Source organism: Erpetoichthys calabaricus, chromosome 4 (genome assembly GCF_900747795.2).
Source record: "Erpetoichthys calabaricus chromosome 4, fErpCal1.3, whole genome shotgun sequence".
In the NCBI taxonomy this organism is placed as follows: Eukaryota; Metazoa; Chordata; class Cladistia; order Polypteriformes; family Polypteridae; genus Erpetoichthys; species Erpetoichthys calabaricus.
This window is the reverse complement of record NC_041397.2, coordinates 77894757-77919849: the sequence shown is the minus strand read 5'-3', so window position 1 is coordinate 77919849 and position 25093 is coordinate 77894757.

The window sequence follows — 25093 nt, the reverse complement described above, 5'->3', positions numbered from 1 at the left end:
CAACTAAAATGCAGCAACAAAAAAGCCAAACTTAAAAAGTGGGGTTTTACAAGTAATTTTTAAATGTTCTACACTTAGCCTGGCGTATCTGTATTCATAAAGTATTTAACATTTTTCGTGCATAATAGCAAACGTCTGCCTCAACACTTCTTTTATGCTTAACTATTAGAATAATAAGCAGACTACTAATAGAAGATCTAAGATTACGACTTGGAGTGTAGGGGGACAGACATTCCAAAATATAGAAAGAAGGAAGATTATTTAAAGCTTTACATGCCATTAGAAGTATTTTAAAGTCAATTCTAAAGGACACAGGTAACCAATGTAATGATGCTAAAACAAGTGAGATATGTTCAGATTTTCTTTTTCTGGTTAAAATTCTTTTCTGGGACAGACGTTCCAAAATACAGAAAAGAGCAAGACTATTTAAAGCTTTATATGCCATTAGAAGTACAGTATTTTAAAGTCTGTTCTAAAGGACAATGTGGCCAATTAAATGATGCTAAAACCAGTGAGATATGCTCAGATTTTCTTTTTCAGGATACAATTCTTGCTGCAGCATTCTGAACTAATTGCAACCGATTAATGTCTTTCTTAGGTAGTCCTGTTAGAAGTGCATTGCAGTAATCCACTCAACTAAAAAAGGCGTAAATGATTTTCACAATATCTTATATTGTTATGCAATGAAGTGAAGTGAAGTGAAAAAGTCAGCCCCAGTAATCTGGTAAATGTGTGATTTAAAATGTAGGTCAGAGTCCATGGTTACACCTAAATTCTAAACCACAAAGACATAAGTTATTATTTATTGGGGATGATAAATGAAAACATCCAAAATACCCAAATTATTAAAAAAATAAAACAAGACTTCAAATAATGCTAAGGATGGCTGCCAGGCCAGAGAAATTCTGAAACCTGGGCAGTTTGGTGTTGTGTAAGCAAGCAGGTTTGACACAATATCTAGAGCTTGTAGTATTTAAACTGGATTCAAACCAACTAGATTTAAAAACCTGGAAAGACTTTGTAAACAATCTGTTGGAACATATTTGGCTTCTGCTCGAGCTATTAGATATCCCACACCTGCTGGAAAGAACTGTTAATATTATCCAGGCTACGTAGGGCACTAGCTGACAGTTTTTTGGAATATGTTAAAAGCCAGTGAGAGATGCTGTGCAGATGCAGCCGTGCAGGTAAACGGCACATTAATTGGTGTTGACAAGGGCATATAGAGTGCTGTGGTCCTCTTGATTGAAGGTAAGAGAGTTCAAGTATCTCAGCAGGTGCAAAGATGCCATCTGCTGGATGGCTTGTCTCCCTGTAGCCTAGTTGACATTGTAAATTATTTTGAGGCTTGGCCTGGATGTCACCTTGGGAAAACTTTAAAACTGCCTTGAGCCAATGTATAATAAGTCGGGAAGAGAATTTGGGATGAAGACGCACTCATTAAGGCTGAGATCATAAGAAGAAAGGAAATAAGAAAAGGGAGAGTTTTTGGGTGGTACCTGGGAGGTGAGGCCAGTCGATCAACCTGATAATGAAGGACTTGCGGTTACAATGAAGCTCTGCATAGCCAGTGGAATTTCTTTCTTTATCTTTTACTTTTAGTTCATCTTTGTTTGGTAAACAAACACAATTTCTGAGATAAGTGTTTTTTGAGTATGGGGCAACATCAGAAGCATGATCTCCATTTATGAACTGTTAAATAATTAAGGAAAATTAGCTTGTGTCCATTCATTACACCTAAAAAAATGTCTACATTCTTTTGTAAAGTAAGACACACTTTTTGGTTGTTTTATATTGACTCTGCACTCAGGCTAGGGTGGGCTAGAAGCCTTAACACTAGAATTACCAGAGCCTATGAAAACACTCGTAGATCCATCCCACCTTAAATCGCTTCATACTTCTCCATCAGCGTCTTTTGTCCTGTAAATGTGTTGATAAGCAGCAAATAGCAAGCAGTCTGCTATCACATCCCCCGCCGGTGCACAGTTTTCTCAGCTCAAATCTGTTTACCTGCGTGTCAGTAGCTTGGAGTTGTATAGAGTGAGAAGTCAAGCAAAATGACACCTTTTATAAATACTATATCGTTATTTGGAACACATGCATTTCATGTGTGTTCCGTGTCTACAACGATCTATGTGAACACATCGTTAAAACTGAAACGTTTTTCATGTTTTAGTAATAATTGACAAAATGTAGATATGAAGTGTATAATGTGTGAAGCCTGAATTCCAAATATCAAACTGTGCGGCAGTGGGGGATGTGATAGTAGGCTGCTTGCTGCTGATCAACACATTTACAGGACAAAAGACGCTGACGGAGAGGTGAGAAGCGATTTAAGGTAGGACAGATCTACGAGTTTTTTCGTAGGCTCTGGTAATTCTAGTGTTAATGACGGTGGTCGATCCAGTAGAAAAGGGCTTCCTTTCACAAATCACAAGAGGATTAAAGAAGGAGAATAAATAGGAGCCCCTTGCAGCAGTTAGGACCTTTTCTTGATCTTGGTGGTACTATGGAGTGTGATTAACCTAAACATTTACTAGTACAGGCTGTGTCCACATTACAGAATAACAGTGCGAGGCTAGCCATGTCTTGTCCTTTGTTTTGTGAGGTGTTTTTCATGGCCTGTCACAAAAGGACAGTGTACTTACAGTAGGCTTGTTAGGCTTTTGGTTTATACTATTAATGACTGTTATACTTAATGATTGTTTAATAAATATAGCCATTGTTGAGCTAAATTGTTATTTGATGTATGGCTCAGCACTCACCATAATATATTAATTTTTGTTTATAATGAAATTTGATATAATCTATTCTAATAAATGTATGTATTTACCTGGATTATTTTCTCTTAAAACATTTTTAAAACAGTCTATTTTCTCAGGCATTAACCTTGCTATTTCAGAGTGTACAGAATGATTTGATAAGTCATGATATTTTTATCATGTATATATACCGATCATACACAACATTAAAACCACCTGTCTAATATGATTAGGTCCTCCTCATGCCACAAAGACAGCTCTGACCTGTTGAGAAACAGAAACCACACAATTTCTGAAGGTGTCCTGTGGCATCCAGCACCAAATCATTAGCATCAGATCTTTTAAGTCTTGTAAGCTGCAAAGTGGGGGCTTTGGATTTGTTTCACCAGCATGATAGGATTAAGATCTGGGGAATCTGAAGGCCAAGTCAACAACTTGAACTCTTTGTCAAATTCCTCAAATCATTCCTGAAAAATGTTTGCAGTGTGGCAGGGCACATCACCCTGCTGAAACAGGCTATGGCCATCAGGGAATACCATTGACATAAAGGGGTGCATGTGGTCTGCAACAATATTTAATTAGATGGTACATGTCAGAGTAATGTCCACATGAATGCCAGGACCCAAGGTTTCCCAATAGAATATTGCCCAGACCATCACACTGCCTCCGCTGTCTTGTCTTCTTCCCATAGTGCATCCTGCTGCCAACTCTAATACCAGGTAAACTATACACATACACCCAGCTGTCCACACTCATCAGACCAGGTAACCTTCTTCCAGTGCTGCATGGACCAGTTCTGACACTTATATGTAGGTGCTTTTGGCTGTGGACAGGGATCAACATGGGTACTCTGTCTGGTCTGTGGCTAAGCAGCCTTATAGGTTGCACATTGCAATATATTGTGTGTTCTGACACCTTTTTCTCATGGCCAGCATGATGTTTTTCAGCAATTTGTACTACTTTAGCTCTTTTGTGAGATCAGACCAGACTGGCTGACCTTTGCTTCCCATGTGCATCAGTGAGAATTGAGTGCCAATGATCCTGTTTCCGGTTCTCTGGTTGTTCTTTCTTGGACCAGTATTTGTAGGTACTAACCACTGCATACTGGGAACACTCCATAAGACCTGCAGTTTTGGAGATGCTCTGACCCAGTCGTCTAGCAATCACAATTTGGCCCTTGCCCATTTTTCCTGCTTCCAACACATAAACCTTCGGAATTTGAACTGTTTACTTGCTGCCTAATATATGCCACCTCTTGACAGGTGCTACTGTAATGAGATAATCAATTTTATTCACTTCACCTGTCAGTGGTTTTAATGTTGTTGCTGATCATGAGAGATGGCAGATAAACTCAAAACATAACAAAAGCCCTTCACCAGATACTTATTTCAATTCCTTCTCGACTCAGTCTGCATATCTACAGTGGATTCATAAAGTATTCAGACCCACCCACTTCAATGTGTTGTAGATTTAATTTTAAATGAATACATTTGCCATTTTTGCCCATCTGTCTACATTCAATAACCCATGATGACAAAGTAAAGACATTTTTAGAAAGTTTACAACTTTATTAAAAATCAATAGCTGAAATCTGTCATTTATATATTCAGACCTTTTGCTGCGGCACTCAAAATGTAGAAGTGCATCCTGTTTGTTTTTAATTATCCTTAAAATGTGTCTAGAACTTGATTGGCATCTATCTGTGGTAAATGAAACTGATTGTATAAAATTTAGAAAGGCACACACTTAAGGTCCCACAAATCACACAAAAGCAAGCCATGAAATCCAAGGATCTCTCAGTAGATCTCTGTGATCTAATTGTAATGAGGCATATATCAAGGCAAGGGTATAATACCATTTCTAATGCTGTTGAGTGATCCCAGTAGCCTCAATTTTCGTTCAATAGATGATGGTTGCAACACCCAGAACTCTTGCTGGCATTATTCATCCAGCTTAATTGAGCAACCAGGCAAGAAGGCCCTTGGTCATGGAGATAACAAAGAACCCAATGGTTACTACAACAGAGGTTCATGAGTCCTCTGCTGAGATGGGAGAAATTATCAGAACGTTGATCACCTCAGTGGAACTAAATCAAGCATTTATGGTAGAGTGGCTAAATGGAAGCCATTCCTGACTAAAAAGTATATGACAGCATTTAGAGGATTCAAAGAGCATAAGGAAAAGGATTCTCTGGTCTGATAAGACTAAACATGTAAATCTTTGGACAAAACTCCAAGCACTATGCCTGGTGAAGACCAGACACTCCTTATCATGATATGGGGGTGCTTCTCAGTGGCAGAGACAGAGAGACTGGTCAGAATTGAGGGTAGGAAGAATACAGCAAAATACAGAGAGGTTCTTGAAGAAAACCTTACATTAAGATGACAGTTCACCTTTCAACATGACAATGACCCGAATCATACAGTTAAGACAATGCTGGAATGACTTTGGGGCAAGTCTCTAACTGTCCTTGAGTGGCCCTGCCAAAACCCAAACTTAAACCCCATAGAATATCTGTGGAGAAACATAAAGATGGTAGTTAACAAACACTTCCCATCCAATCTAATGTATGTTAAGTGGATCTGCCTGGAAGAATGGAATAAACTGCTCAAATCCACATGTGCAGAGTTTGTAGAGACCTACGCACAAAGCCTTGACGATGTAATTGCTGCCAAAGTTGGTTCTACAAAAGTACTAAATTAAGGGACTGAATACTTACATGAACCTGATTTCAGTTTTTAATATTTAATAAATTTTCAAACCTTCCTGACTAATATATAATGTGAATTCACTTTGTCATTATATGTTATTGAGTGTAGATTGATGAGTGAAAATGGCAAATTCATTAAAATAAAACTCTTTCTACAACACAATAAATATATTGATAAATAAGTAAATACTGTTGGTGTATATGTGTGTGTCTTTTGGTGATATTTTTTATTGTTAACTGTTCTGAGAAGACATGCAAGAATTTCATTATACTGAATATACATGACAATAAACTTGCATGACTTGGTGTTGAATTCAATGGGTTCTGTTGATATTATAATACTATGGCCAATTGTCTGTGTGTGTATACAAATAGGATGTTATTTTGCTATGTGCGCATCACAATAAATCTGAATTTAAAGATTCATCATATTAAAATATAGGATTGCATTTTGTTTAGTGTTGTACTGGATCTTACACATTATTCAGTTGCTGACAAAATTATACTGTATATATATTTAGCACAGCTACATACTAGAAAGAGCTAGTATTAGTAAAGAATTTTAAATGCAAAAAAAAATTCCAATGTGGAGGCACCAGCTAGATGCCTTAACTAATAAGTACACCTGAAAAGTGTTCCTGACAGTGTCACAGAGAGCATATCTAACATCTGAATCTGCTGATCTGTATGTCGTAACTGATTTAGGAGCTCTCAAGATGAGTACAGAATTGTCAACAAGCCTTAATGAGGTAATTTAAGAGGGATATAGAGCAATGACAGATCACAAAATAGAAGAGCTATTTAACATAACACAAAAGCTTAATAAGAAGAGCTGACAACCTTTTATACAAGGTACAATGAGAAAGCCAAGACCTGGTAGCTAAAATAAGGACAATTCTTAATAACTGTCATCTTTTGACAGCTTGCACTTTACTTATCCAGCCGCATTACCAGTAGTGGCTGTGTGGATGACATGGCTGAAGCAATACACTTTGTGCTGCTGCTGCCACCTTGAAAGTGGCCTTACTCAATTAGGTACCTGGCTTTTTACAGTACATCTATACGCCTACACAAAACAAGTTAGATGTTATACGCTTTGCATAACATTTTAGGAGCATTCAGCAAATAAGTTAACTAATATGAAAATGGGAACATTTCACATTTTTGTTTACTTCATCCAGGAGTCACTTATTACATTTTATTTATTAAATAGTTTTGTAACAATGAGTCATATTTAAAATTAATAGAAAATAGAATGCAATTAAATGTGTTAGTAGACAACATTAAATACATGCTTTTTTATTGAGCTACCACATGTCTATTTGTGCTCTGTTTTAAACTTCATTGTAAAATGATGTTTAAAACAGAGCACAAATAGACATGTGGTAGCTCAATAGCTTTTATACACAACAGATTACAATTCAAGTCATGTGAAAATGGCATTGATTTATGTGTGCTAGTGGTGGAGGGTCTGTAATGTTCTTAAACGTAACATTTTTGAGGACAGAGTAGTATCCAATATTTAGCCGTTGAAAAATATCTGTTAATACAAAATGACCAATACTAGCATAAAATCAGTATCAATATTAACCTATGAAAAGAGAAAAGAAATTGAAATAAGTTAAGCATCTACCTACTAATATTAGTTAAAATACACTAATTGGAAAATAACTCATATACTTTATGAAATATGAATGATACACGATGGGCAGAATATCAGGGGTTTGCATTGACTGTTCGTGCATATAGTGTAAGGCAGTGGTCCCCAACCTTTTTGACAGCGAGGACCACTTTATTAGATGCAAATTCTTCCACAGACCGGTCTGGGGGGGTGTGGGGGGGGGTCAGTTTTATACACAATTTACATAACATTTCTATTATTATTAAGTTATTAAGCAGTTCGCATACGTTTGCAACCCGAGATTTTTCTTCTTTTTTTGCATATAACAAAGACATATGCTTTGCATTTGCCATTCCAACAGATTGCACATCACAAACATTAACACTGTTACCATTTTTTTCGTGTCTGCCGTTTCTATAGGAGGGTGACAATGAGTTAAATTCCAATGGATGTTTTTCAAATGTTGACAAGCAATAAGCAAAAGGTATCACTGAAAACCACAGAAAACAAACATAAAAAAAAAAACAGTACGAGGAAAGTTCGAAGAAAGAGATTTTTTTTTTTTTTTTACAATGTTTCTGTTTGGGGATCGTTGTGTAAATGTGTACAACTGAGCTGCGACTACAGATCTAACTGCTCTGTGGATGATTCATTCAAGCATTTCAAGGTCACTTCGTTGTAATGAAAGCATCTGCTGAATGTACTTCATAGTAACGAGATTTCTATAGACTCGTGTCATATGGGGAAACTGTCGGGACCACAAAAATACTTTGTTGTAATACTCTCTCACCTCTGTCTCTCTCCTCTCTCTGCGCCGCTGCAAAGCCCCGCCCGCCAAGCGTTCTGAAAAGTCTGAGTGAGTCTCCATTGCCGGCAGTTCTCTCGCGGCCCGGCTGTCAGACGGCTGCGGCCCGGTAGTGGGTCGCGGACCGGTGGTTGGGGACCCCTGGTGTAAGGGACTGAAAAATCAGGAGCTGGGTCCCAGAGATCCGAGGCTTAAGCCAGTGTAGCCCCACCATTTCCCAATGCCACTATCCATTTTTAAGCTCCGAGAAGTGACATTTTTTGCACTCTATTACTTAACTTACCTAAAGCAGCTGTAGAAAGGCGCAGCTATCGGCCTTCTGTTTGACACACTTGCATTGGCCATCCGAGTGACTTTCAGAAAAGTAACAGAATGTAAGAAGAATGTAACAGAATGTTAAGTTATGTAGCACAATGTGTAGAGGAAGTCCAATGAGGTTATGCTCAAGTTTTGTAACAAACTGATGAGTACTGTGTTCAGTTTTGGCCTCCAGGCTACAGAAAGAACATAGCAGAACTATAAAAGGTCAAGAGAAGAGAGATTAGGCTCATTCATTTGCTACAGGAGGTTGGGTTATGAGGAAAGATTAAAGGAGCTGAGCCTTAACAGTTTAAGCAAAAGAAGATTAAGAGGAGACATGATTGAAGTGTTTACAATTATGAAGGGAATTACTACAATAGTTTGAGACTGTTATTTTAAAATGAGCTCATCAAGAACATAGAGTTACAGTTGGAAACTTGATAAAGGTAAATTTGACACAAACATTAAGATGTTTCTCTTTACACAGAGAACCATAGACACATGGAATAAGCTACCTAGTACTGTGGTATACAGTAGGACCTTAGGGACTTTCAAAACTAGACAATGTTATTTTAAAAGAAGTAAGTGAATAGGAACGGCAAGCTTTGTTGGGATGAATGACCTGTTCTCATACCTCCCACTAGATTGTTCAAATGTTCAAAACTAAAAGAGAAAAATGCACAAAATATTCAAGTTCAATCAACCACTTAAGGTAACGCTGAAAGAGTAAACTAATACCTAGTTGAAGCCACACAGAATGTTACTTTGTTTTAAGATGGACAAGTTTTTAAATTCGCCAATGCTTTTTATTGGGAAATGTTGAAATTTTAAAACTTTGTGCAATATCTCAACAAAATTGATCCACAAGGGGCTGAGTTGTTTCATAAGAACAGACAAACATGGGCTATCACAATACGTACTTTGAAAGTAATTATTAAAGAATTGTGTACAGTTCTTTTCAGTGTAAAGCCATATTTAAATCTGACAATTTTAAAAAAAACTCTTGGCCAATGCACGAATTATATTTAGAATGAAGTGTTTGTTTCTTACCTCACTGTTCTCCTCACTTTGCTAAAATTCTCAAGTGAATTTTTACCCTGCAGTATAGAGAAGTTTATTCTGGGTATAAGTACACATTCTGCCACAACACTTCCATCAAACAGATGGCACAAAAATTACAGCTAACACAAAAAAGGATCAAAGTTTAGTTGGTCTTGATCTATGCTATAGGCAGAATCAAGAATTCAAGTATAATAATAGCTTCAAAGACAGATTTTTCAGCCAGAACAGCTTGAACTGTATATAACATCTACAATTCCAAAACAAAATAAAAATTGTTTGTTTTTCTAGCTGGAGAATTTCAGAAAGGATAAATTCAGCATGGCTTATATGTGGGTGGACATCACATATTTATTTCTTTATCCTGTTAGTTTTTAATAATGTTGGGTGGATTTGAGTTACTGTAAATACTATAATTTCATAGTTCAGAATAATAAAGTAATGCTTTTTCAGAATTCACTTTTCCTTATATATTTTTGTTGTTGACAATTTGTTTACTTTGTTATTTTTCTTTGTATTAATTTACCTCTAAAACACACCCAGAGGCGGCAGTCCAATTTTCAGGAATAACAGTTTACTGAATAAGTGACCCATAAGGAAAATATGTTTCCAAAATCAATGCCAAAAGCAATGGTTTATTGGTTCAAAATGTGACTGTAAATCTTTGTCATTGATATTGGATATACCTCTCATATTTGGTGATACAAGACACTATGCATCACTGGATGTAGTTATACTGGTGTCCTGCAGTACTGTATGTCCAACTACTGTTTGGCTCATATTAATGCAGCCTGAAACTATGGCAATTTAATTTCTCTTGTTTGTGAGGTGCCAAACGGTGACATAAAAGTCACATCTTTAAATTTTTTTTGTCTGATCCTTGCAGTTCCACAAACACTCATGTAAATTGCTTCTTGTGAACATCAGTATGATAGCGGCTAAAGAAAAATTAGGCTTAGGGGTCACATAGTCATTTAGGGGTAACATAGTTGCCACGCATAAAGTGTTTTGGTATAGTTCTATATTAAAAGGTAACAGCATTTAGTATTTTGTTTGCAGTTCACATTGAAAAATATAAACATTTCTTTTAGAAATATCACAAAGAAACTCCTGAAATGGTCTAGTAAACAAGCAGAATGTTCCAGGGAGATGGTCCAAGAAAGTAGCTGATGTGCTGCTAGCGGTATCTGTAGCTGATTTCCCCAATTTGTACATGAACTTGATGTTAGCACGTTATTCAAACTGCGATATTGCACCCAATGAGTATGCACACGTCTAACTCAAACGGTAATTAAAACAATACTACACGTCAAAACCAACCCAGACCTGTTGTAACTGGTCTACAGACGTGCTGCGCTCCACCCCACAAAATGTGTGCGTAATGTGATCTATCTCTCTCCCACTATATCACAATTCTGGGAACTTTTTGACTGCCCCTCGTATAGATGCCCCTGCACCTATTAAGACTTGCTAGTTGACACGTATACAGTTTTCATAACAGAATAAGATCTGAATTCAAGAGATACTGAAGAACAAGGATATAATGGAGAAAGACTTTTATTTTACTCTGGTTGTGCTCTATGCTAAACACCTCATGTCTTTTAACCAATCAGAGTATGATATGTAAGCATATTACACAGACCTCTGCCCTTACTTATTTGATCATTTTGTAACAGACTGCTGGGATGAATACTCACTCTTCAAGCATTTTCTGAAGAGATAATTAAAGACACAATGGACAAGTTTTTTTACTGCATGGTTTCTGACACAAAGAGGTTTTATCAATCGTGTCTTAGTAGTGGATACATTTCTTTCTTTAATTAATATATTAATTTCTACCACATAACTTGCAAGGCTTACTGTTCTTTTTAACATGTTAATTTTCCTCCTCTACACTACAGAAGCTTATTCCCACAACTCAAAAAGTTTTAGAAATATATTATTTTACAAATGTGTTACTTAATTTCTAGCATGTATGCTTTTCTTCTCTAATGACAAAAAGAAAGAGATTTATTAAGGGTATTGCGACAAATTGAAAAATGTAAATCTATATATAAAGTTCCACACGAACACATTTTCAAACTCATTTATTCCACTTTCAGGTTGCAGTGTGTATGTAAAGTAAAGGATTTATGTTATTTCCATACTGTAGGTAATAATTTAAAACACAGATTTCATTTTAGACTTGGCCAGGGAATGTACTGTATATTTGCATTGTGATTTTATCACAATGAATGAATGCACATAATTCCTACTTATGGTCCCACGCAGCAGACATAATCTGTACATATTATCCAAAAGAAATTTTTGTATATAACTCATAATCATAATATTGCCTCTTGTGATGTATGGTTAATATAATCGTTAACCACTCTGTACATTTAGAGTGAGCTTTTACTTTGAGAACAGATCGGTGGATAAAAAGACAGAGATGTATGAAGAGAGATAGAGAGTAACGTCTTTTGTTGGTTGCACAAAACCTGCTGACCCTGTAAGTTATTAAAAGGTGTTTCATGATATCCAGACAAAACAATTATATGGTGTCAGAAGTATAAACAAAATGAAATAGTTAAAGCACCAAACAGTTTCTGCTTGGAAAAAAATTTGGCAGACAGCTGACAAACCTGAATCCAGAAGTCTGACTCTAATCTCAGCGCTAATGGCATTGCAGAGAAAACTGAAAAGCTAAAATACACGACAGAAGAGCTGGATTCCTTCTTGTAAAGGAGACACATTGTGTGTGGAATCAACAGTGGTCAAGTGGGAGCAGGGCTATTCAGTGATCCAGGCTTAACATTGGAAAAGGCTGTGGATATTTGTCATGCTATCGAAGTAATGCAAGGTCAAGGTCAAAAGCAATTAAAGCCCTAAATGAGGAGTTAGAAGTGGCTGTAAATAAAATTACAAGAAAGAAGTCAAGTGACCGAGACATTTATTCAAAACTGCATTTGGTGAAGTTAAAGAGCAAGTGTATTAGATGGAAATATGCTCACGATCCTCATAGATGTCCAGCCTACAGAAGTGTTTGTAATGTATATTCATTTGGTCAAATGTGCAGATCACAAAGAAGAGCTACATTAGAAGAGCTATTAGAAAACATGGATAAAACATGAGAAATGATAAGGAACAAGAGGAAGAAAAAATGTAAATGTTTTTGGGTACAACTGAAATGTGTGTGAATAGAAACTGGCAATGCAGCACAGCTTAATGCAGTTTTGACAGTTAATACTGAAAGCAACAAATGGACTGAAAGGTTAAAAATAAACAAACATATACTCACTGTCGAGTTAGATACTAGAGCACAGCACAACAAACTATCTTGCAAAGATTTTAAAAAAGTTACAAGCAGCAGAGCACCACTGATGAAACCTAGCTGCATATTAGTTACTTACTCTTTCCACACGTTGGAGTACAATATGCAAGGCAACTCAGGCCCCAACCTCGAAAGCATCCATACTGTAATCTTTGAAGTTAGCCAATAAAAGGTGTCATTTTACTCTACTTCTAATATCATCCATAATGGCCAACACGGTACAACATCCTACTACACGGTGGAGTCAAAGGGCAAAGCAAATCTCAAGTGTTGAGTACAAGAAAGCGTTTGAAATTGTATTCCAGATCATAAAAAAAGACTCACCTATTATCACAAGTAGAGATGCCTGCACCAAATTAGTATTAATAAAAACAGCAAAAAAGTGGGAAATAATGCTAACATCCCGAGTACAAAGTCCAAAGATGTGTATTCACGTCTTGCCAGGATTACACCACATTCAGGTTGATGTTACTTCAGTTATACACCTTCTCAAAAAGGTGCCTCTATCACTCAAAGACAGTGTTAAAAAGGAGATTAAAAAAATGGTAGACTTCGGAGTCATAGCAAAACAGACGGAGCCCACAGACTGGGTTAACAGTATAGTGAAACTGAATAAAATTAGAATCTGTATTGAATAATGTAATAAAAAGAGAACACTGCCCATTATGTATTGTTGAGGAGGTTATGGCTGAAATGCCAAATATATACTTCTTTTCAGTATTGGATGCCAATCGCAGCTTCTGGCAAATACAGTTGGATGAAGAAAGCTCTAAATGATTGACTTTTAATATTCCTTTTGGAAGATATAATTTTAAAAGACTTCCTTTTGGCATGTCATCAACTCCAGAAGTTTTTCGAAAATGCATTGTTCAGAGACCAGAAGACTTAGGGTAAATTGTAAATATTGTGGATAACATCCTAATGTGGGGTGAAAACTTAGAATAACATGCCAATGACTGAGATAGCTAGTATCAGGAGTGTCACGCACAAGCATGCGCATGGGAGACAACTGAAGGGCTCTAGTGACTTAACTCTACCAACGCAGCAGGAGTTACCTTGTGTCCTAATGCCTTTCTCTCTTCCTCCCTCTGCAGACTGGATGATTGATGGCTATACCACTGCTGACGCCTCTTCTGGTGTCTGTTCACTTGGACCCGCCTCTTCCTGCCAGGAGGACTGAAAACCGGAAGCCCCAACATTTTGCCAGTTCAGTCCTGAACTTGAGTCTTGAATGTTTTCTTTTTGCTGTGCAATCCAATTATACGGGGTCACCAGGCTGGTACTCCAAAGTCTTTATCATCGTCCTTTGTTTCTCTTACAGGAGTATCAACTTAAAGTTGAACAAAGAAAAGTGTAAGATGAGAATGAGTGAAATGTGTTACTTTTCAAGAGCACAAGACTAGTTATGCCACAAAGCTTAAGCACAGAAATGCTAGAGAGAGTTCATTAAGTTCATCTTGGAGTGGTCAAGTACAAAGAGAGGTCAAGAAATGCATGGCTAAACAAATCAAAGATGTTGCATTAAAATGCTCGGTTTGTAACAAAATTAGATGGAATAACAGCAAAGAACCATCAGTCGTAATATTCCAGACAGGACATGGCTAAAAGTGGGAGTTGTTCTATTTTACTACAACCACAATGAATATCTACAGGGTGTAGAATATTTCTTTAAATACCCAGATATTATTAAAAAAATAATCAGTCAGTCTTCCACTAATATAGTACTCTTACTACATTAATTTTGTGAACATGCATTTTTCCAGGTTTGCTGGGAGAACTCTTTCATAAAATACTTTACAATCACTGCAAAGTTTTGCAAAAGACCCCTACACCCTTATTACAGGTAAAGCTTCAAAAGAGAATATGCTTATTTCTACTTTACTATCAGTAAAATGAATGTTGTAAAAACAAAATCATTTGGATATTATAAAGATGCACAGTGATGCATCAGTTCATGATATGTAAATCTATGGAAAGAGTGAAGCAGAAAGTAAACTTACAACTGAAGAAGGCAAAATTGTAAAATGATAGAGCAGGTGGATGAATTATCAGCTCTGCAGAATCTTGTAGCAAGGATAGACGAAGATCCATGGATTGCTCTGTACCTGACAAATCATTTCAAAGAAAAACTGTACATACACTTGGCTTTAGAAAGCAAAGAATGATTGGAAGATAAGATTTGACTGAGAAGATCATCTCTTAATTCCCCCTGTGTCTTGAGTGTTTAAGGTTCATTAACAAAGCTATGACTCATGCTTTTCTTTAGGAGAAGTTGTGTTTAGACAGGGCTGACCAGGTTACTGATGGTTGTCATAGCTGAGTATTAAAGACAGACAGAATTCTGTACTGTTAAAGTGAGACTGAGAGTCAAGATGATGATGTATGAGAGGTGATGAGCCAAAAGTAATCTCTTAAGTTAAAAAGTAATAATAGTGGCAGGTAGTGAACAATGAGACAACAGACAAAGAGACAAGTAAATAAACCGAGTGAGACAGTTATTTTTTGATTCAGTTCCTCTGGTGACAAGGAGACCTATGATATGGCCAGCATGAACAGGGGAATGAACAGACAGGAAGAGGTGAACAGAGTCAAGAAGAAACAAAATAAGAAGAAGAGAAAAACAATTATCAATCTGAATGTGACATCATATCTGTATAACGGCACTGACCTTTGCATCAGTAGGGGAAGGAAGGCAGGAACACAACAACATTGAGTGCTGAGTCAGTAAAAGGTGCAGAATGAGCTGGCATTCCATATTCAAGTAAACAGCTTTGGTACCAGCCACAAGGAGACTAAACAAAGAAAAACCTGCCACAGTCACTTAGCAGGCTTCCTAAAACCACAATAAAAATAAACAAAAACCCACTGTAAAGTAAGTAAAGAAAGAGACTCAAGAAAGTCAGAAATAACATAGGACTTATTGGAAGAAGGCTGATAAGTCACTTTAAAGAAGACAGAGAGAACAGAAGGAAAATTAACAGAAATATACTCAGAAGAAGGGAGTGATAATCAAGTTCAGAATGCCAGATCTTTGTGAGACCAACCTTGGTCTAGGTTAGAAGAAATGACATTACGAAGATGAGATTTAGAAAGAAGAGATTGGCAGCTAGGAAATGTGAATAGGTGGGAATTCAGATCAGATAGTAATCTCACTAGAGGAACATTAGTTACCCAACCAAACATGATAAATATAAAGAACACCAGTGCATTTGCTTCAAGGAATCCAAATAGTTGGAGACTGACTAGAGATGATGCCTCACCAGTGAACATGTCTGTAGAACATTAAACTAGAGACAAACTGTAGCTAATATAAATTGCACTTACCTTGGCATCTATCTAAATATTACTATCATGGAGTATATTAAACAACTGTAATTTGATCTTACGTTTAACCATACATAATATGCGCTGCATCATTAATTTTAGTAAATATAGCAAAAATAATTAAAACATATTTAAAGCACACAACTGTGATGGACTGGCAGCCTTCTAGGTTACCCAGGTTAAGTTTATTGAAAGTTGCAAACTGACCCTCTGTCAGTGTGTGTTTGAGGGTTGGCACCCTGTCTAGAGTTGGTTCCTGTGTCATGCCTGACGTTTCCACAGCCCTAAATAAGATTATGAGTTCATGAGAATGTAATGTTAAAAAGTGATTCCTCTCGAGTTGATGTGGGCATGAAGCTTGCAAATATATTAGAATAATTTTTGGAACAGCTCTGTACCACTAGGAATGTGAAATATAAAGGAATGGGTTGAAGGATCCATCCATCCATCCATTTTCCAACCCGCTGAATCCGAACACAGGGTCACGGGGGTCTGCTGGAGCCAATCCCAGCCAACACAGGGCACAAGGCAGGAAACAATCCTGGGCAGGGTGCCAACCCACCGCAGGACACACACAAACACACCCACACACCAACCACACACTAGGGCCAATTTAGAATCGCCAACCCACCTAACCTGCATGTCTTTGGAATGTGGGAGGAAACCGGAGCACCCGGAGGAAACCCACGCAGACACGGGGAGAACATGCAAACTCCACGCAGGGAGGACCCGGGAATCGAACCCAGGTCCCCAGATCTCCCAACTGCGAGGCAGCAGCGCTACCCACTGCGCCACCGTGCCGCCCGGGTTGAAGGATACTGTATGTAAATAAAGTTTTAATACATAGAGATATTAAATGCAAAAACAAAGCCAAACAATAATTGTCTTTTGACCTAGAAATAACAAAAATTGTGATATGAATGTGCAATTCTGCTATTTGTCCTGCTGCTATGTGACCGTTGCAATACTATGAATGAGTTGTGTATATATTTGTCAAATAAATTCAGTATAATGCCTGTTGAATGACTATTAAGCTTACTGTATCACTGGAATATCCAAACAAAAGCTGTGCAATCCCTTAACCTACTAAATTAGATGTAGGACTGTAAGGTACCGAAAACATTTTCTGGCAGCATCACTTTATCAAAGGGCAGATTCATGCACATACCCAAACCACATTAAATGGACTAATTTATACTCACCAATAGTTTTTTTGGGAGGTGGTGGGGGGGGTGGGGGGTTTGGGCGTTAAACTATGTAGTTCCTGCTCTTCAATGTTCTATATGTATGCTAACATGCTCAAAACTCAAGGGGGTGATCCACCACCCCATTCACCACCTTTCCGCCTCCTCAATGTTACATGTAAATCTCAACTTCATATGACAGAGAGAGCTAAAGACCCTGATACAATCAAAACCAAGAGACATCCCTTCTCACCAGTCAACCTTACCTGTTTATCTGGGATATGGGAGATAAACTGGGGTGGCCAGAAGAAAAGCCAAAAAGACAGCAATAAGAGCAGGACTCAAACCCAGTCTCTTAAAATGAGAGGAAGTAGCTTTAATGTTAGTGCCACCATGCTGTCTCAGCTAAATAAAATATTAAATTAGGATTTATGAATAGTATGAATGAATGCAATTAAATGGAGAAAATATGAATAATGTAGTGTTACTTTACTATCAGAACTATTTCCTGGGTGCATTCAGTGGTTTAATATTTCTGTTAGTCAAAGCAAAATGCATAACAAGTGTGTCAAATATTTGAATTAGGTACATTTTTTTGACATAAAGCTTCAAAATTTAAATGTAAACTATGATCTTTGCTTTTCCTTTTGAGATATAAACCATATAAATGATTTTGTAATCCACTCTGGAGCAAACCATGCATAATGTGCCTTGAAAATAATGAATTCTTCATATCTATTTTCTCTGTATTTAAAGTTTTTTCCCTGAGCTTCATTTATGACTCTTGCCAAATTTGATTTATTTAAGATTTGAAATGATCTTGTCCGTTATGTGAGATGGACTTCTAGAGCTGAGCTCCATTACCAGCAGTTTTATTTTACCATTTTTTTACTATCATCCTGAGGTATCCTGTATTTACATTATCCATCCATCCATCCATCCATCCATCCATTATCCAACCCACTATATCCTAACTACAGGGTCACGGGGGTCTGCTGGAGCCAATCCCAGTCAACACAGGGCGCAAGGCAGGAAGCAAACCCCGGGCAGGGCACCAGCCCACCGCAGGGTGTATTTACATTATACACAAGTATAAATAAGCAGGAAACAAAGAGTTCGGAGAGAAAAGGATAAGGAAGCTAAAGCTTTATCAAAGTCAAAACCAGCCTAACATTCATGGCGTAGCTTACCACAGACTGATCTGGAACATACGGGTGAAGGAACAGATCTGCCAGGACCTGACGCTGTAGCATCAGCTGAGCCAAAAGCGAAAGTGGGAGTGAAACTGCAAGCAAGGCAGTCAAGGAGAATGTGTTGATTCTGGGAGTATTATTGGAACTGATCATGGACCTTTTATCCCAGCTATGAACTACAGTTAACACCCATGGTGAGTCAACAGCATCAACCCCAACTAGACTCACACCACTGCCTATGGAACTTGGGTACACTGAAACTCTCTTTCCGAGCTGAAGGTAGTGATTGCAGCACTCAGGGGGGACATAAATGATATAAAGAGTGATATAAAGAAGGATATAAGGGAAAGAAAGAAAGAAAGAAAGAAAGAAAGAAAGAAAGAAAGAAAGAAAGAAAGAAAGAAAGAAAGAAAGAAAGAAAGAAAGAAAGGATTTTAACAAGAAAAATGAGAAACATCATCAGGATATAAATACTAAGCTTACTATAGCCTTTACGGAAATTTTTGAAGAAATTGATAAAAAAATACAGGAAAATACAAGTAAGTTAAAGAAGATGTTAACCAAAACATTTATGACTCGTATTGAAATATTTAAAAACCTACATCCACTGTTAACGAAAAAGCAATGGCTGCAAAACCAGAATGCAAAGTACTTGCTGACAAACTGGCAGCGCTAGAAGATAGTTGCAGACCTTTAATAGTCAGCTGCAGATATCAATTCCCTAACTGCAGGTCTACCTTGGCCAGCTGCAGATCTTCACTGGCCAGCTGCACACCTCCTTTAGCCAGCTGAAGATCTTTTTGGTCAGTTGCATACCTTTATTAGTCATCTTCAGATCTCCATTGGCCAGCTGCAGATCTTAATTGGCCAGCTGCAGACCTTCATTACCCACTGGTAGGTCTCCAATGGCCAGTTGCAGGCCTTTACTAGCCATCTGCAGATCTGCATTGGCCAGATGCATATCTCTATTGGCCTGATGTAGGCCATCATTACTCAACTGCAATTATCAACTGGCCAGCTGCAGATCTCCCTTGGACAGCTGCAGGTCTCTGTTTACCATATGCATTACTCCATTGGCCAGCTGCAGATCTCCTTTGGTCAGTGACAGACCTCCACTAACCACATCTGCAAATGTCTATTGACCAACTACAGATCATCATTTGCCAGCTGCAATCCTCCATTAGCCAGCCGCAGATCTCTCTTGGCCATCTGTAAACCTTTATTAGTCATCTTCAGATATCATTTGGCCAGTTGCAAATCTCCTTTGACCAGCTGCAGTCTCCATTGGCCAGTTGCAAACCTCTATTGGCCAGCGCCAGATCTCCCTTGGCTGCAGACCATTATTAGTTAGCTGCAGATAGCAGTTAGACAGCTGCAGATCTTTCTTGGCTAGATGCAGTTCTCTGCTGGCCAGCTGCAGATTTCCATTGGCCAGCTGCAGGTCTACACTTGACAGCTTTAGGTCTCCACTGGTCAGCTGCAGATATTTATTTGTCATGTGTAGGACTGTTCCTTGTGGATCTCCAGTGTTGCTCATATCCGTATCAGAAACATAATCCTTGAGTCTCACAAACTGTAGTCAGCCCGACAAATAGTCAGTTGTCCAGGACACCATAGGCTCATCCACCTGCATATTTCTGAGTTACCCTTTAACATGGAATGGCTGGATGGTATTAAAGGCACAGCAGAAATTAAAAACATAATCCTCATGACACCGACAGATTTGTCCAGGTGAGAAAAAGCCTTGAGGAACAGCTGGATAATTGCATCCTCCTTTCCAATCATTGTCCAACTGGAAAACTGCAGGGGGTCAGGTGGTCTACCATAAGAGGTCTCATATAGTCCAGGACCAGCCTCTCAAAGGTCCTCATGTTGTGAGATGTAAGTGTCACTGGTCTGCAGTCTTTAGGTGAAGAGGCCATCTTTGGAACAAGAACAATGCAGGATGTTTTCCACAGCAGCAGCTCTTTCTGGAACCTTAGGGACAGCCTGAACAGGTGACATAGGACACCACAAAGTTGGTCAGCACAGGCCTTAAGAACCTGAGGACTGACTCCATCTGGTCCTGTAGCTTTCCTGTGTGTACCTTGTCTCTTTATGTGGTCATCAGTTATGGACAACCCATACTGATGGTCAGAGATGGACTTATCACTGGCCAATCCAGATGACATGGTAGAAGTTATTGATGTAGTAGGGATGGTGTGGGATGACTGGTCATTAGAAGAAAGTGGCAGTGGAATGTAAAACCTATTAAAAAATTGATTCAAGGCATTAGCTTTGTCCAGATCCCTTCCTAGCACCTGAGCTCTGGATTGCTTAAGTCCAGTCATTATGTCTAGTCCTTTCTACACATCCTTTATATTATTATGAGTAAGTTTGTTTCCTATTTTAGCTTTGTAAGCTTCCTTTCTTTCACTCAGCTTTTTCTTCAGTACTTGCTGTGCGACCTTCTTTGTCACCACATTTGAGTGCTCTGTTTTTCTTATTCAGGAGACCTTGTAGCTCTTTAGGGCTTATTGTTTCGAAAGCAATACACTGTCATTGAGAGTAACATGGTTTTGATATAAAAGTTAATATAATCTGTGATGCAATCCCTCAATATTATCTCCATGTGACTCATTTCCCAGTATGTCATTTCAAAGCAGTCATTCAGAGCCACTGCAAACTCCAGCTCCACTTCCTCACTATCCTGGTGGTAACAGGCTTGTAGCTGGGTATAAGATGAATCAGGTTGCATTACTGGTGTGCTTAGACAAATACAACACTATGTGTCAATTGTTGGTTATGTGTGGCAGCAAAATAAAGTTGCTGATAAGAGATGCAGATCTTGTATGTGCCTCACTTATGCATTATGTACCAAAGGGGAGCATCTTTTTTTAAATGGTGCGGCCTATTGTCATAGCTAATCCTTTCATCTGAGAACTAATTTAATTGCAACAATACTTGGCTAAAGTGGCAGATTAACAGGTCATGGGGTCCAACATACTATATTGATCTTGTTGGGGTCTTTGTTTCTTTTATCAAAACATTAAAGCTGATTGGACTCAATGAGGGCACTGTAACCTAACAGTGTTAATGTAACACTTTGATTGAAAATATGCACTTCACATTAGTACAGTAAAAAAAAAATGACCGTAATTTAACAGTTAAATTACTGCCAGCTGAGCTGCCATTCAACCATGAAAAAGGGTCAGAAACAGAGATGCTTATACATTTTGTATCAGTAAAATTATTGCAGTAAACAATTCTTATTCTATTATTGTTACCACTAGATATTACAATCTTTCAATTTTTCAATATTTTATAACATATAACTTTTTTATAACTTTATCAAATAATTTCAATATATATTTCAGTATTTCACTATTTCAGTTAGAAAGCTGTATATTGGTGTAATAGCTATTCATCCATCCATCCATTATCCAACCTGCTATATCCTAACTGCAGGGTTACGGGGGTCTGCTGGAGCCAATTCCAGCCAATACAGGGCGCAAGGCAGGGCGCCAGCCCACTGCAGGGCGTGCACACACACTCTAGGGACAATTTAGAATCGCCAATGCACCTAACCTGCACGTCTGTGGGACTGTGGGAGGAAACCGGAGTACCCAGAGGAAACCCACGCAGACACAGGGAGGACATGCAAACCCCACGCAGGGAGGACCCGGGAAGCGAATCCGGGTCTCCAAACTGCGAGGCAGCAGTATTACCCACTGCACCACCGTGCCGCCCAATAGCTATTCAATTTAAATATAAAATATCAAAAAATCAATAATTATTTTATAATATTTTTGTTTTATATATAGACTCATAAAATACAGAAAAGTGTTTAATGGTAGTGTTTAGAATTTTTTAATATACAATGAAAAAAATAAATGAGGTGAATCAGTATTTTTAAAGAAAAACAGGCCCTATAATATTTGCATATTATATACAATATTTCTACAAATATTCAATATTTTAGTACAAAATCATTGTGTGTCTATGACTTAAGGACACGTCCTACTCTGACAGACTCAGAGAATTAAATCTTTTTAGTCTCAAGCAGAGGAGACTGCGTGGGGACCTAATGCAGGTATTTTAAATCCTCAAAGGCATTGATAACTTTGATCCAGCAACATAATTTCAACTTAAGGGTGAGTCACATACTTGAGGACATCATTGCAAATTAATGGGAAGTGCATTGAAAACTGAAGCCAGGAAGCACTTCTTTACGCAAAGGGTTGTGGGACTCTGGAACAAACTACCGAGACATGTAGTTGAAGCAGAAACCTTGATAACCTTTAAGGAGAATCTGGATGAGATATCAGGAAAGCTTAGCTAGTAGCTAAACAAATGGGCTTGAGGAACTTAATGGTCTACTCTCATTTGTCAAAATTCTTATGTTCTTATGTTTTAAGAAAAAGTATCCTTAAAATATTTTTGCACTTTGAAACAATTAATTGACTCTGGCAGCTAAAACACTGTTTAAAATTGAAATACTCAGTATATGCATTTATTATTTCAGAAACATTTTCATCTTATCAGTATGTAGTGCTTCTTTCTTACTTATCAAAAATTCTGTCATACTGACAATAAAAACCCATTGTTTTTAAACCACCGATTACTTTGTCAGAAGTTATATTTTGTATTACAGAGCACTCAATAGCCAGAATCATTGACTTTGATAAATATTGGTGAGTTACAGAGAAACATACTTTTAAGTCATTTTAACTCTTACTGTAAGTGCACCAAACAACTGTATTTTTAAAAATGGTAATGGGCTGTCTCATCTCTCTATCAGATGCATCTTTTATTTCTGTATCTATAAATTTGCCTCAGTTTGGCTATCAGAATTTTACTACAGTATCTTTCAAATACCAATAAGTATAATTGTTACAATTTTTGTTGTATTATTTTAAGCACTCTACTAGTTTCAAAAATCAGCTTACTTCCATGTGTTTTCATAAGTATGACAAAGAGTCCATGTTTACATATAAATCCACAGTTTTTGGGAAGCAGAGTTTAAACTGCATAATGAAACTGCTTTGTTTTGTGAACTTTTGAACTTATGAAAATTTGGCCAGGGATGTCCAGTCTATACTTTTTAAAGAGTGCTGCTGCTATACCAAGAGCTTTCTGCAGCAACCTCCATTGCTCAGGTAACATCCATGTGCAGAAAACATAAAGTCTTGGCTAATTACATTTAATCGTGGGTTTTTAACAGTTGTTGGCCAACCCAATAACTGGGTCTTTATAAAGCTTCACCAAAATAGCTGAAGAGAACATCACAGCCATTAATTACATATAGAGCTGGATCAAGGGTACATGGCAATCCAAGGCAATGGTGGGTGATGCTTATTGGTGACACCTGCTTATTCATGCAATTATCTAATGAGCCAATCCTATGGCAGCATAAAATAATGCAGATACAGTCAAAAGTTCACATCAAACTCCATAAGAGGAAAAAAATATGATCTCAGTGACTGCTGACCTCCTGGGATTTTCATACACAACACTCTTTAGAGTTTACTCAGAATGGTGCAAAAAACAAGAAACATCCTGTGATCGGCTGTTCTACATATGGAAATGTCTTGCTGATGAGAGAGGTAAGATGAGAATAGCCAAACAGGTTAGAGCTGACAGAAACTTGGGTAACTACTCTGTACAAGTGTGGTGGGCAGAATGTCTTCTCAGAATGCACAACACATTGAACCCTGAGGTAGATGACCCCATTAGGTTCCATTCCTATCAACCAAGAATAGAAAGCTGAGACTGCAATTGGCACAGGCTCCCCAAACTGGACAGCTGAAGTCGGGAAAAACGTCCAGTAAATCTAATTTTTTGCTGAGGCACCCAGATGGTAGAGTCGGAATTCAGTGTCAATAGCATGAAATCTTTGCACCCGATACCTGCCTCTTGATAACAGTCAAGAATGTTGGTGGTGGTATACAGTAATAGTGTGGGGAATGCTTTCTTTGGCCACATTGATACCAATCAGTAATTGCTTGAATGCCACAGCCTATTTGATTATTGTTGCTGATCATGTGCATCCCCTTAGGCCACAATTTACATATCTTATAATGGTTACTTCCAGCATGATAATACACCATGTAACAAAGCAAAAGTCATCTCAAGCTGGTTTCATGAAAATGGCAATGAGTTCAGTGTTCTTCGATGGCCTTACCAATCACCAGAACTGAATCCGTCTTTAGGATGTTGTAAAACAGGAAACCAAGGCATGAATGTACAACTGACAAATCTGTGGAAACTGTGATGCAATCATGTCAACTTGGATGAGAATATCAAATAAATTTTTCCAGCATCTTGTGGTATCCATGCTTTGATGAATTGTGGCCTTTTTGAGAGAAAAATTAGACCTTACACAGTATTGGTTTAGTTTTCCTAATAATTTGTTCAGTGAGTATATATATTTTGTAATTTTATAAAAATAAGTTGTGAAATATGGAGGCACTGTCGACCCCTTGAACCCTCAGACCAGACGTCAGACACCAGATAAAAGTCCAATATGACTTTATTTTATAATAATAATGTGCACCAAGCACTCTACACTTCACTATACTCATATAATACACAATCACTAATCAATAACAATAACAATAATTAATCCTCCACTCCCAGACCCGTTGCCACCCTTCCACCCAGCTCAGCTCAGCATCTGGGATTTCCCACAGTCCTTTTATAGTCCTTGACCCAGAAGTGTTTTGCCTCTCTCTGTCCATGTGACCGTGAACACTTCCGGGTCAGATAAAAGCTCCTTTTCTTCAACCCGGAAGTGTGTCATTCGCTCTGTCGCTGTGACTAAGACGCACTTCCGGGTTATAG